Raw genomic sequence first — 13,849 nt, 5'->3', positions numbered from 1 at the left:
CGAGCCAGTCGCCCTCCGTCCTGATTGCGATCCTGGAGCGGGGGAGGGGTAAGGGGGAGGCGAGAAAGGGGGCCATTCGGGAGGAGGCTCAATCTCAGGGTAGACCCCGGGGGGGGCCGAAGGGGTCTCCGACTCCGCTGTTCGAGTTGATTTCGATTTTTGCCGTGTCTCCGCATCCTGCAGCGCCAGGACTCGGGGGCTTAGTTTTTCTGCTTTTACCCATGGCTTAACCCACGGGAGTGGGTTCTGCACCAGATCCTGCCACACTGTAATATATGGTCGTTGGTCAGGATGGGACCCCGGTTTCTCCTGGAAAACAATAGCCCTCACCGCGAGGATAACAGTTAGATTAAACGTCCCCTCAGGGGGCCAACCCACATTGAGGGAGGGCCACTCAGAGGCGCAAAAAGTCTGCCAACGCCCTTTTTTTATTTCTACCGACAAATCGTGCGCTCTCGCTCTCACTTCAGTCCAGTGGTCTAAGGTCAAAGAGAGGGGGGTCGTCATAGTCTGTCCCATCCCGTCAAATGAGGTCCACGTAACGAACAAAAACAGAACAATGAACATCAAAAACACAGCAAGACAAAAACAACTTTGCCCGGTTGGTGTCTGTACAAGCCAACGGCGGTTTCAGACGGGAGGGGTTTCCGTGCCCTCCCTGGGAAAAAGAGTCCCGTTTCTTTTTCTACCTGAAAGGGGGTAGTCAGGCTTTCCTGACTCCCCTTGTCCCTTGGGGCGTCCCCCAGGGTTGCAGCCTGCAGTTCCCAGCACGTCTGCCACTGCAGCCGCTGGGCCCTCTCGGCCCGAAGCGGCGGCTGCCCAGATACCGAGACCAAAGCAATGCTTCGCGGCGCCGCACACACTCGCACACCCAGTCACTCAGGCCTACCTCCAAGGGGTCTTGAGTCTGGGGTGACCGCGCAGATCCCGGACGAGCCCCAAATGTAGGATTCAAAAGGAAATCCAACTCCAGTCTCGGGAAAGCGCGGACCCACAGACACAGGAGACCGAGCTTGATGCAAATGCACGAGGTTTTAATTAGCGGAGCTCGGGTCGACACGTATCTCTACTTGGGAGACAGAGGGTCGACCCGAACCTTAAGGGCAAGCTCTTTTATAGGATTCGGAAGCATAAAGCGGGGAAAAGGTTGGTAGCGGTCTTACATGATTGGCTAATTTAAAACATTTAAACAGTTACATTTTATGGCGCGAATTGCTATGGCGCGAAGCAATTATCAGGTTACACACACGCGTCCCCATCTGGACCCCCTCCACCCCGACCCTCCCAAACTTATCCCTCTGGAGCACTCTCTTGTTCTCAATTTTCCCCGAACAGTTTAGGGCGAGTCTTCTATGAATAGAGTCAGTCAGGATCGATAAACGTTCCCCCTTATACCAGGAATCCTTAGGGTGTGGAGGTGCCTGTCTCTAAGGTATTAACTTTTAAATTTTTAATATAATTTACTTCCTTCAAAGGCAAATCATGGTGGTGGCTTTGGGAGTTGGAGTGTAAAGCAGCGGTGAATCACATCCCCAAGGATCAGTTCCCACAAACAAATTGCTGTAAATAGAAGCACAGAAAAGAAGAATCTTGGTAGGACTGTATTCTAGAGATTATGGTTTTTCATGTATTCCATCAGTTCAGATTATCAACAAGGCAGGCAGTTGGGTCAGGAGAGGATCCAATCTTAGTTCAAAGGAGATACATTAGATGAAATCAAGTTAGACACGGAGAACAGACAGTTGAGAATAAAAGATACATCAACCTATCACCCAGCTGTATATGTGAGAAAGGGATTTTTTTTTTTATAATTTTTATTTATTTATTTTTTCCCCCAAAGCCCCAGTAGATAGTTGTGTGTCATAGTTGCACAGCCTTCTAGTTGCTGTATGTGGGACGCGGCCCCAGCATGGCCGGAGAAGCTGTGCGTCGGTGCGTGCCTGGGATCCGAACCTGGGCCGCCAGTAGCGGAGCGTGTGCACTTAACCGCTAAGCCACGGGGCCGGCCCGCGAGAAAGGGATTTATCTAACATAGTTTGACCACAGCCTAAAGAAAATTGTTATCTCCTAACTATTGGCAAACATAGGGTCACAATAGATTGCAACTTTTTTGAGAATAAGCAATAAAAGAAAAAATGATATGGAACATATGGAAAAAGTTGCAAACAGGCTAAAGGCAAAATTATTCTGAAGACTCCAAGAAAGAGTACATTTCTGAAAAGGAATTTTTAAAGAAGTCAGAAAAATATTATAAAATATTTTGGTGTGTTAACTAAAATGCAAGATGACATAGCTTTTACGAAGAAGAAGCAAAGTGTAAAATGGCAGGTGTTCAGAACCTTTTGTGGGGTCAAGGACCACTTTGAAAATTTCACGAAAATTCTAGACCTTCTCTCCATATAAAACAAATGTATAAGTATACTCACTTCTTTTTTTGCATTCAGTTTATGAGGTTTTACATATCCTCTGAAGTCTGTTTATGAACCTCAGTTTAAGAACCCCTGCCATAATCAAAGAACAGATGAAAATAATAACAGGAATGAGCCTATTAAAATATGAAATAATATAAAGAAATATTATAAGTAATTAAAACTCAGCCACAGATTTATATTGTCAATGAAGGCTTGTAGAGAGCAGAATTTACAATTTGGCAATCAAATCAGTGAGAACGTCATACATACTTGAAAAGTATTCTCAGAAAGCAGTGAGAAAGACAAAGATGAGTCCCATGGGGGAGAAGATGATAAACCTGAAGAAAGGCTCTTCAACCTAATAATTTTAAGTATTCTTAAGGAAGGAAAAAAAAACTAAAACAATAATGAGGCATATGTAAAGAAAAATAAAACTTTCTGGAGTTGAAGAAAGACTTGAGTAGGCCTATCGGTCTAGGCAAAATTAGTGAAAAGAGAGAATAGTAGAGAGCCACTCTTTCTAAAGGTTTTTGTTTTTTTAAATGATAAATTGTTTGGCATATAAATACAGATAGCCAAGAGGGACTGTAAATAAGATAAAAGCAGAAAAAATATAGTGTGGTGCTTAAGACCTTGTGCTGTGGAGCCAGGCCAGTTCTACCACTTAGCAGTTGTATGGATTTGGTTGAGGTAAGTAATTCTTCTAAATCTGTCTTTCACGTCTTTGAAACGGGACTATTCATAGGTACCTCACAGGACTATTGTGAAAATTACGTGAGACAATTTATGTAAAATGCTGAAGAGAATGTCTGGCACTTAGGAGGCGCTGCTTGTCTGTGACTAATATTAGTGCTGCTATTATTATTATTATTATTATCACCATCATAGGTGGTAGGTTTCTAGATGATTTTTAGTTTCTTTATTGTTTTCTATATTTTCCAAATTTTCTACAATGAGCACATATTACTTCTGTAATCAGAAAAATATGTTATTTAAAAAATAACTACATACAAATTGACATATTGAGTGCAGGGCATAGAGGCATGAGTGGGCCACAGAAAGTATAGGGATGAAAACTTTTTAAACTAATTTTCCTAATATTTGGTAACAAGCATGTAATGATTTTATAATAAAAACTTTATTTTATTTTAAAAGCTTATTTTATTTAAAAGGTATATGAGCTATGTATGCTTACCATAGAAGGTTGAGACTCTACAGAAGAGTACAAGAAGATGTGTTCAGTGTCCCGTGTACCAAGAAAGGAAAGGAGTACTGCTGATTTTTTTGTTTATTTCCCTCTATGTTTATTCCACTCTTGAAATCATGCCGAACATAGAGTTATATATCCTGCTTTTTATAACTTAATATTTTATTTGGAGAATTTATCCTTGCAGCTGAAATCTCTATAAACATCATTTTTAATAGTTGCTCAAAGGATTCAGCTATTCTGTGATTATGGTATGTCCAGATTGTTCATGATTTTTTGTTGTGATGTTTGATGCTCTAACAAACCTACATGTGTGTGACTCTTATTCTAAATTTCTGATCATTTCCTTAAAATTGATTCCTAGAAGCTGAGATACTAGGCCAAAAGGGATACATAGTTTTAAGACTCTTGATGAATCTTGATGCTTTCTGGAAAGGTTGTAGCAATTTATACTCCTCTTCCAACCACTCTCTTAACTCTCTATTATCGTCATTCCCTCAGTAACATTATTTTATGTTTTAACTCTGTTTTAATTTCATAAGCAAAACATCAGTTTTAGTTGTTTTAACTTCCATTACTTTGCTTACATATTAACTTGAACATTTATTTTCACATGTTTATTGGCCAATTGTAGTTCCTCCTCTATGAATTGCTCATGTATGATTTTTGTCTTTTGTTTTGCAGTCTTAGTTGTTTCTCTGTGACTTATAATAACCATATATATTCTGAAGATCTTTGTATATTAAAAAAAAATCATGATAAAAGCTCTCAGTAAACTAAGAATAGAGGGGAACTTCCTCAACCTGATGAAGACTATCAGCAGAAAACCTACAGCTAACATCATACTGATGGTGAGAAACTCAAAGATTTCCCACAAGATCAGGTACAAGAAAAAGATGTCCCTTTTCAACACTCCTTTTCAACAGTGCACTGGAAGTTCTAGCTAATGTATTAAGACAACAAAAGGAAATATAAGGTATTAAGATTGGGAAGGAAGACATAAAACTGTCTTTTTTTGCAGATGACATGATCATCTATGTCGAAAATTCAAGAGAATTAACAAAAAAATCCTGGAACTAATAAGCAATTATAGCAAAGTTGTAGGATACAAGGTTGTTATACAAAAAGTCAATTACTTTTCTATATACCAACTTGAACAAATAGAATTTGAAATTTGAAACATAATACCATTTACATTAGTATCCAAAAAATGAAATACTTAGGTATAAATCTAACAAAATATATATCAGATCTATATGAGGAAAACTACAAAACTCTGATGCACAAAATCAAAGAATAACTAAAAAAATGAAGAGATATTCTGTGTTCATGAATAGGAAGATTCAATATTGTCAAGATGTCAAATCTTTCCAAATTGATCTATACATTCAATGAAATCCCAATCAAAATTCCAGCAATTTATTTTGTGGATATTGACAAACTGATTCTAAAGTTTATATGGAGAGGCAAAAGACTGAGAACAGCCAACACAATCTTGAAGGAGAAAGGCAAATTTAGAGAACTGACACTACCTGACTTCAAGACTTAGTACAAAGCTACAGTATTCAAGAAAGTGTCGTATTGGTGAAAAGATAGACAAATAGATCAATGGAACAGAATAGAGAGCCCACAAATAGACCCCTGTAAATATAGTTAGCTGATCTTTGACAAAGGAGCAAAGACAATACAATGGAGCAAAGATAGTCTTTTCAAGAAATGGTGTTGAAACAACTGGATATCCACATGCAAAAGAAAAAACTGAATCGAGGCACAGACCTTACACCTTTCACAAAAATTAATTCAAAATGGACCACATACCTAAATGTAAAATGCAAAACTATAAAACTCCTAGAAGATAACATAGGAGAAAACTTTAATGACATTGTATACGACACTGATTTTTTAGATGCAGCACCAAAGGCATGATCCATGAAAGAAATAATTGATAAGCTGGACGTCCTTAAAATTATAAACTCCTGCTCTGTGAAATACAATGTCAAGAGAATGAGAAAGCAAACCACAAACTGGGAGAAAATATTTGCATAAGACACATCTGATAAAGGACTCTTATCCTAAATATACAAAGAACTCTTAAAACTCAATGATAAGAACACAAACAACCCAATTAAAAAATAGGCCAAAGACCTTAACAGACGCCTCACCAGAGAAGATTGATACAGATAGCAGTAAGCCTATGAAAAGATGTTCCACATCATATGTTACCAGGGAAATGCACATTAAAACAACAATGAGAGGGGCCGGCCCGGTGGCGCAAGCGGTTGAGTGCGCGCGCTCCGCTGCGGCGGCCCGGAGTTCGCTGGTTCGGATCCCGGGCGCTCACCGACGCACTGCTTGGCAAGCCATGCTGTGGCGGCGTCCCATATAGAGTGGAGGAGGATGGGCACGGATGTTGACCCAGGGCCGTCTTCCTCAGCAAAAAAAGAGGAGGATTGGTGGATGTTAGCACAGGGCTGATCTCACAAAAAAAAAAAAAAAAAAAAACAACAATGAGATACTACTACACACTTATTAGAATGGCCGAAATCCAGAACACTGAAAACACTGAATGCGGTGAGGACATGGACCAACAGGAACTCTCATTCATTTCTGGTGGGAATGCAAAATGTTACAACCATTTTGGAAGACTGGTGGTTTCTTACAAAACTAAAGATACTCCTACCATATGATCCAGCAGTGGTACTCCTTGGTATTTACACAAAGGAGTGGAAAACTTATGTCCACATGAAAACCTGCGCACAGATGTTTATAGTAGCTTTGTTCATAATTTCCAGAATTTGGAAACAACCAAGATGTCCTTCATTGAGTGAATGGATAAATAAACTGTGGTGCATTTAGACAATGAAATATTATTCAGTGCTAAAAAGAAATGACCTGTCAAGCCAGGAAAAGACATGGAGGATCATTAAATGCGTATTACAAGGTGAAAGAAGCCAATTTGACAAGGCTACATACTATATGATTCCCACTATATGACATTCTGGAAAAGGCAAAACTATACAGACAGTAAAAAGATCAGTCGTTGTCAGGGGTTGGTGGGGAGGGAGAGGGCTGAATAGGCAGAGCACAGAGGATTTTTAGGGCAGTGAAAATACTCTTGTCATTATACATTTGCCCATACCCATAGAATGTACAACACCAAGAATGAACCCTAATGTAAACTATGGACTTTCAGTGATTATGATGTGTCAATGTAGGTTTATCAATTGTAACAGATGTACCACTTTGGTGAGGGATGTTGATAATGGGGGAGACTATGCGTGTTGTGGGAAGAGGAGGTATATGGGAAATCTCTGTACCTTCCCCTCAATTTTGCTGTGAACCTAAAACTTGCTCTAAAAATAAACTTAATAAAAAAAAGAAAAATTTGTTATAAAATGTGTAAAAGTTTACAATATTTTTGACCAGTGTGACCAGAGAACATAATTTTTATGGCAAAAAGAAAATGGAAAGTAAACGTCATACAACAATATGTAAATGTTCCTCTGGAGAGAATTTATGACTTCTAGCCAAGGCTTTTCTTCTAAGCATGTGAAAATTAACATAACATATCATCTGTTTTAGTCCATAAATATACTGTTCAGCAATCATTTTCACTTGAGGAGTGTGCCATACTTGCAGAGCCAAAATGTTTTTTCATTTGTTCTGTTCTCCTGTCTTAGTATGCCCAGAATGGATTGGACACTTTCCAAGGCTGAAATTAAATATGATCTTACAGGATCTCAGTTCTTGGAAATTTTGTGAATGTGTATGTAACTATTGTGACAGGGCAAGAATGTAGTATAGTAAGAGCATGAAATTCTCAATTAGGATGTCCCTGGCTCTCTTTTCTAGTTTTTTCAGCATCTCTATAGATTCAGAACTAAAAGCTATGGCATTACTCGTACCTGGGCAATGTATTTCTGTTCTCCCACAGTTGAACTTCCTAAAACTCTGTGGCTCCTACTATAAACAGAACCCAAACTTGCCCATTGAGAATATATTCTACACTGAGCATAACTGATGGTGTGTAGTACATTCCTTGATACTATGTTTTCTTTCCTTCCCTTTTCACAACTGCCGTTATTTCTTCCTCTCCTTCTCCCCACCTTTAACCATTATATCTTACCTTTCTTCCTCCATTGCATTCCGTTTGAATTTATTTCCCTTCTCTAATTCCAAAAGATAAAGCCAATTACCAGTCAGAAGGGTCCATCCAAGAGTGTTTTTCAAACTACATGTTATGATCCATTAGTATATGTAAAATCAATTTATTAAGTTGCAACCAGCACTTTAACAAAATAGAAAATATAAGTATATTACATATAGTCAGGTGATTAGTTTTTCATGAAACAAACTAAGGGTACTGGGTCCAATTTAAAATGTATTTTGTACTGTGGGTCAAGGTAAAAATTATTTGAGAAACGCTGCTATGAAGCACACTTCAGGATGCAAGACATAGATTTAGAGCCAGATTAAGTGGTCTATCAGCTGGCCCGCTGCCCTGGGTGCCAATCTATACATGCAGAAACATTTCACAGGTACTATAGGCAGATGGAGATAAATGCATTTACCAGGACTTTTCGATAGGAGAGTAGTATATGTGAGTAAGGCAGATGAGTCTGTAGATAGTATTGTATGGCTTAGAGCAGCAGGCAGAGACTGGGTCCTTCTTTCATGTTCTTCCTCCATCTCCACACAGAGTTCAGCCTGCCATTTCAATAGATATTGAACAAATATTTAAAGAAATTTGATTTGAAAGGGCACAAAATTATTAGGCTCCTGAATTTGATCAGATATCTTGACTCAAGTCCGTGTAGACCTTAAACTGAAAGGAAAAAATGCTGTTGTAAAAAGTGTATTCATTAGGATAGTAACAGCTTCTGTAACAAGTAAAACTCAAAATTTCAGTGACTTAGCACAATAGAAGATTTCTTATTCATGAAATTCACGCTGCAGGTATGGGCAATTCAGTGGGTAGCTTCCCTCCAAACGGTGATTCAGGAACTCAGATTTCTTCCACGCTGTGACTCTCCCATAGGGCTTTCAGATCTTCTGCATCCAGCCTGAAGATGGGGAAAGAGAGAGTGGAAAAGACACACCCACTTACTAAAAACTCCCACCTGGAAGTGAAACCATCACTTCTGTTCACATTCCATTGACAAAAACTGGTTACATGTCCACACCTGGATCCAAGTAGGGGCTGGGAAATGTAGTCACTGGCTAGGCAGCTGCCTTCCCACACCACCGCTACATGATGAAAAGGGGCAGGCATTTTTGGTGAACAGTCACCATAAGTTACACAATAAGTTACAGTATTCATCAAGGTGTCTCTGGAAATTGCCAGCACAGGTTTTTGGAACACATTGCTTCTCTCTTTACTGTCTCCATGTTCTTTCGCAGTGTGACAGAGTTGTGTCAATCATTGGCACTTAGTTTTTGGATAAAAATAGGCCATTTTATTTCTATCTTACTAAGGTAGTGATTTCAGCATCTTCACATTTAGCTGCATATCACTTTTAGTTTAAATGAATGTAGTTAGCAAGCATGAAGTGTATAAGATAGTAAATCCTAGCTCGTAGGCAGCCACCTCATTTATTCAGCTGCTGATTTCCATTTGGTTGACCAGACAAAGCGCTTTGCATCCTATGATTTTTGATATTTGGATGCAGTAGAATGGCTTTAAGTTTTGATTAAACAGAAAGCTTGAAAAGGTTTAAACAGTAAGCCAGTAATAGTGAAAACATTACAATCTAGTTTAGATAAACAATCATCTGAATGAATTGGATAGAAACATATTTATTTTGAGTATAAAGCACTTGTTTAGAAATTGCTCATATGATATGATTTTTATTTAGGCTTCTGAATATCAAAATAGTTCATAATTATGGATAACAATTGTTGATAAGTGCATTATTGCTTTATTAGAATTCTTACCCAATATCTGTATGGTACTATAATTTGATTATCACTTTACTTTTTCTTCTCTGATAATCAGAGCAAAATATTGAAATTTGGAATCTTCTAATAGCAACTAGAGTTTTTTTCAGAGATACCTGTCAATGGTGTGACCATGGAAAATTGTGTTGCCTGTATCTGAAATGCAATGTGCAAATATCTTCAAAATAGTGCAATAGATTTGTTGAATTACAACTGAGGAAATGACTTTGCCTTCACTGAAATGATTCTAACACTAAATTTATATAATGTATTACCCTCTCGTCTTTCTTTTTTGTTTCCTGCTCTAGTTTAGTGAGCAGGTTAATTAAGTGCTAATATTAAATTCACTGGAGTATACAAAAAAAGGAACAGCGTCTGCACTGTTGATTAAATGGCAAGGTCAAAGGCTGACCGTGACGTTGAGTTGGAAACATGGGAGCTGTTGGTTTCTTTGTATAATCTGGCCATCTGAATGTTGATTTTTTTCTAACAAATGACCAAGGAAAAGAGGAAAATGGTGACATGGGAAAAATAGCATTTTCTCATTTCAAAAATAATTGATAAACAACCAGTATGAACTTAGTCATTACTTTACATCAGTGTTTGCAATGTGTGTTCCATTGAAATATTAGTCCTGTGAAACACTCCACAAAAAGGCTCTGGAAGCAAATACATTAGGGAAACACTGAATTCTCTCTCACAGGTAATCACAATGTGTGGGAGCATTTTAAGGGCTTTGAGAAATCCTTTAGTTAGGAAGCCTATTTGACTTTTTTTTTAATCTTGAGATCTCAATTTATTTTAAGCCACTATTTTTGTTTAGTGAGTATTAACCCTAATCTGTGGATCTCTGCCCAACTCTTTTTTCTTATAAGAAAGAGGTGAAAAATAATGCTTGTAGTTCTTAAAGGGCAGAAATATTTTTGTTTTCAAAACCAGAAATAAGAATTGAAAACAGAGTTTCAAACAAAAACTTGTACACGAATGTTCATCGCAGCACTATTCACAATAGCCAAAAGGTGGAAACAACTCAAATGTCCATTGATAGATGCATGAATAAAGAAATGAAGCATATCCATATAGTGGAATATTATTTGGCCATAAAAGGGAGTGAAGTACTGATACATGCTACAACATGGATGAACTTGGAAAACATGCTAAGTGAAAGAAGCATGTCACATAAGACTATGTACTATAATATTGTACACCTGATATAATATTATAAACCAATGTTATCTCAATAAAAAAGACTACATATTATATTTTTCATTTATATGAAATGTCCAGAATAGGCAAATCTATAGGGACAGAAAGTAGATTAGTGAGTGGTTACCTAGGGCTGCGGAGATGGCGGGTAGGAGGATGACAGCGAAAGGGTATAGGGTATCTCCTTGTGGTGATGAAAATGTTGTAAAATTGACCATAGTGATGGTTGCACATATCTGTGAATATACTAAAAACCTTGAGTTGCACACTTAATATGAATGAATTTTATGGTATGTGAATTATATCTCAATAAAGCTGTTTAAAAAAACAAATGGTAATCATCATTTGGTAAATACTTAAATGTCCATAAACTCCTCTTCTTAAAGATAAAGTACATTTTTTAAAAGGTGGGGTTATCTTGAAAAAGCTACTTACCATTTAATGATTTTTTATTTAAATCATTAATAGCAATATTAGAAACCTCAAAACTGGTATGTCATATAATAATAATAATATAGGCTGTATATGCATATTTTTTCACGTGTAGATATATATATATTTTCAAATAACCTATCTTGGAATAATATGTAAGGGTATTTAGAATTATTTGATAAGCATACTTTTAAAAAGGTCAAGTAGAAATGTAAAGTAATATAAATATTATATTATCCCTGATTTGTGGCAATTTAACAAAATGAACAACCCAATAGAAGACATTTGGGAGAATTCAGGCCTCAAGATTTTATTGTGAATGTTAAAGAAGGGCAGACCAATTTAGCATTTTAGGGTTTATTTATTCTGGTTCTGATCTCAGGACTCTTTCATCTCAGTTTCTTTTGCTGGTTCCTCTACTTTTCTCGGATTTCTTAACATTGGAGTGCCCCAAGGCTCAGTCCTTGAACACATTCTTTTCTCTCCCTGCACTGATTCCCTTGGTGATCTCATCAGTTTCACAGCTTTAAATATCTTTCTGTTGATAACTCCGTAGTTTCTCCAGACCAGACTTCTCCCTTGAACTCCAGACTTGTATAGCCAACTTGCCTCCTCATCATCTCCATTTGGATGTCTAATAGATATCTCACACCTTAACATGTCCCCAGATAAACTGATTTTTTTAAATAAATCCGTCTCCATCCAATCTTCACTTCTCAGTTAATGGCTAATCCATCTTTCCTGTTTCTCAGGTTAAAACCTTTGAGTCACCGTGATTGATCTCCTTCTCTCATACTTCAGTTATGCTGCCCTCCTTAGGGCCTTGCACTGGCTGTTCTCTCTACCTGGAATGTTTTTCCCCTGATATCAACGTGCTTGGGTCCCCTTCTTCCTTCAATTCTTAGTTCATATGTTACCTTCCTTCTTTAGTGAGGGCCACACCCAGCACACCGCTGAAAATTGCAAACACTTAGCACCACTGATCCCCAGCCTACTCGATTTTTTCCATAATACTTACTAATGATTATGTTAATGTTTAACTGTCCCCAGTAGAATGTAAACTCCATGAGGGCAGAGGTTTTTGTCTTTTTGTTCACTTTATGTATCCACAGTGCCAGAAACTATGACCAGCAGCACACGGTTAGCACTCAATAAATATTTGTTCAATGAATGAATGATACTATGTCACCATATAGTCTCTATTATTTTTAATGACCCTAAAAATGATTTATCATGTTTGGAAGTGACAAGTGTAGATTTTCCAAAACAAAACACTTCATTCATAGGATAAATGATGGGTGTTATCTGACTGGACCAACACGTACAATTTAACAATCACAAAGCAGCTCTTCTTTAACCACATGCCTTCTTCACCCGCAGCCATCTCCAACTCAAATTAAGTGTCAAATCATAATCTTTATCAGTTACTGAAAACATTTCCAATTTTTATGCTTTCTTTACAGGAAAGTTAGCAAAGGTCTTGATTTCTGGATTTTCTCTTTCTTTTCTAAACATTTCTCTTATACAACTTCAAAAGTAAAATCAGGGACATTTTGTATGAAAGTTTGTATTATGATAATATTTAATTATCACTCATATTTCACACTGAGTGTGTTTTTTGAAAGTTTGAGAGGCTTCATTCCCTTACCAACATTAACTTGTCTCTAAAATCAGGTAGTTTATAGCCTAGGAAAGAAAGCAAAATAATATATGTGCACAATTAGCACAAATTAATCTTGCTATGAGAACTTTAATTTCAGGTTTTTGGATTTAAATGACTTATATTTAAGTTGTCAACCTCAGAGTCCTCTTAGTCTACATTTTACATTTCATTGATGAGATCTGTGCTGTCTCCTTAGAACTGGCACATGTAGTCTGTAAGTTTTATGCTATCCACTGGGAAACACTACTTTAGGATTCATTTTCCTAGGACTTAGTTCCAGCTATTTCATCAACTTCTTATGTGATCTCATGCTAATTATTTAATCTCTCTGTGCCTTGGGGCTTTTATTTATTTATTTTTTTGGTGAGGAGATCAGCCCTATGCTAACATCTGCCAATCCTCCTCTTTTTTTGCTGAGGAAGACTGGCCCTGGGCTAACATCCGTGCCCATCTTCCTTCACTTTATATGGGACGCCACCACAGCATGGCTTGCCAAGCAGTGCGTCGGTGCACGCCCGGGATGCGAACCGGTGAACCCCGGGCCACCGCAGTGGAGCGCGCGCACTTAACTCCACCGGGCCAGCCCCTGCCTTTTTTAACCTAAGGATTCAGAGAAATGTTCTTTGGCTGTACACGTCTTAACAGAGGGAGACATTAACGCGTGCTGGACAGAGCACAGGTTTTGGAGTCATACAAACCCGTATTCAAATCCTGTCTCAGCAACTAACCAGCTTTGTGGCTTTAGGAAAGTCAGTGTCACTGAGCCTTGTTTCTGTCATCTCCAAAATTGTGGTAAGACCTACTTCAGAAGCTTGTGTGGAGTAAGTAAATAATATAAAAAGTGCTTGGCATAGTGGCCAGCATAAATCTCAGTTCTCTTCCTCTTCTTGCTCCTCCAGCTGCCTCTGCCCTGGCTGGAAATTGAGGTTGTGAGAATTACTTTTATATTCTCATAATTTTATATTTATATTTTATAAGTGACTGTCATATAAT

General features: G+C 37.8%; 1 protein-coding gene and 1 long non-coding RNA gene across 3 annotated transcripts in view; both read left to right on the top strand.

Moving 5' to 3' along the window:
* LOC147911836 (uncharacterized) overlaps nucleotides 1–7,014 on the top strand; it is a 219,984-nt gene extending 212,970 nt beyond the window's left edge. For both annotated transcript variants that reach the window (XR_015550373.1, XR_015550372.1), the window contains exon 2: nucleotides 4,303–7,014. This is a non-coding gene — a long non-coding RNA (uncharacterized LOC147911836). The remainder of the gene's footprint in view (nucleotides 1–4,302) is intronic.
* The window catches only part of IL1RAPL2 (interleukin 1 receptor accessory protein like 2), a 1,036,854-nt gene that overhangs the window by 331,319 nt on the left and 691,686 nt on the right, over nucleotides 1–13,849 (top strand). The gene's annotated exons all lie outside the window — the stretch shown is intronic.

This window comes from Ceratotherium simum, chromosome X (assembly GCF_057802395.1).
Source record: "Ceratotherium simum simum isolate JZ-2026a chromosome X, ASM5780239v1, whole genome shotgun sequence".
Taxonomy (NCBI): domain Eukaryota; kingdom Metazoa; phylum Chordata; class Mammalia; order Perissodactyla; family Rhinocerotidae; genus Ceratotherium; species Ceratotherium simum.
Note: the sequence above shows the minus strand (reverse complement) of the source record. Positions and strands in the feature narration are given on the sequence as shown.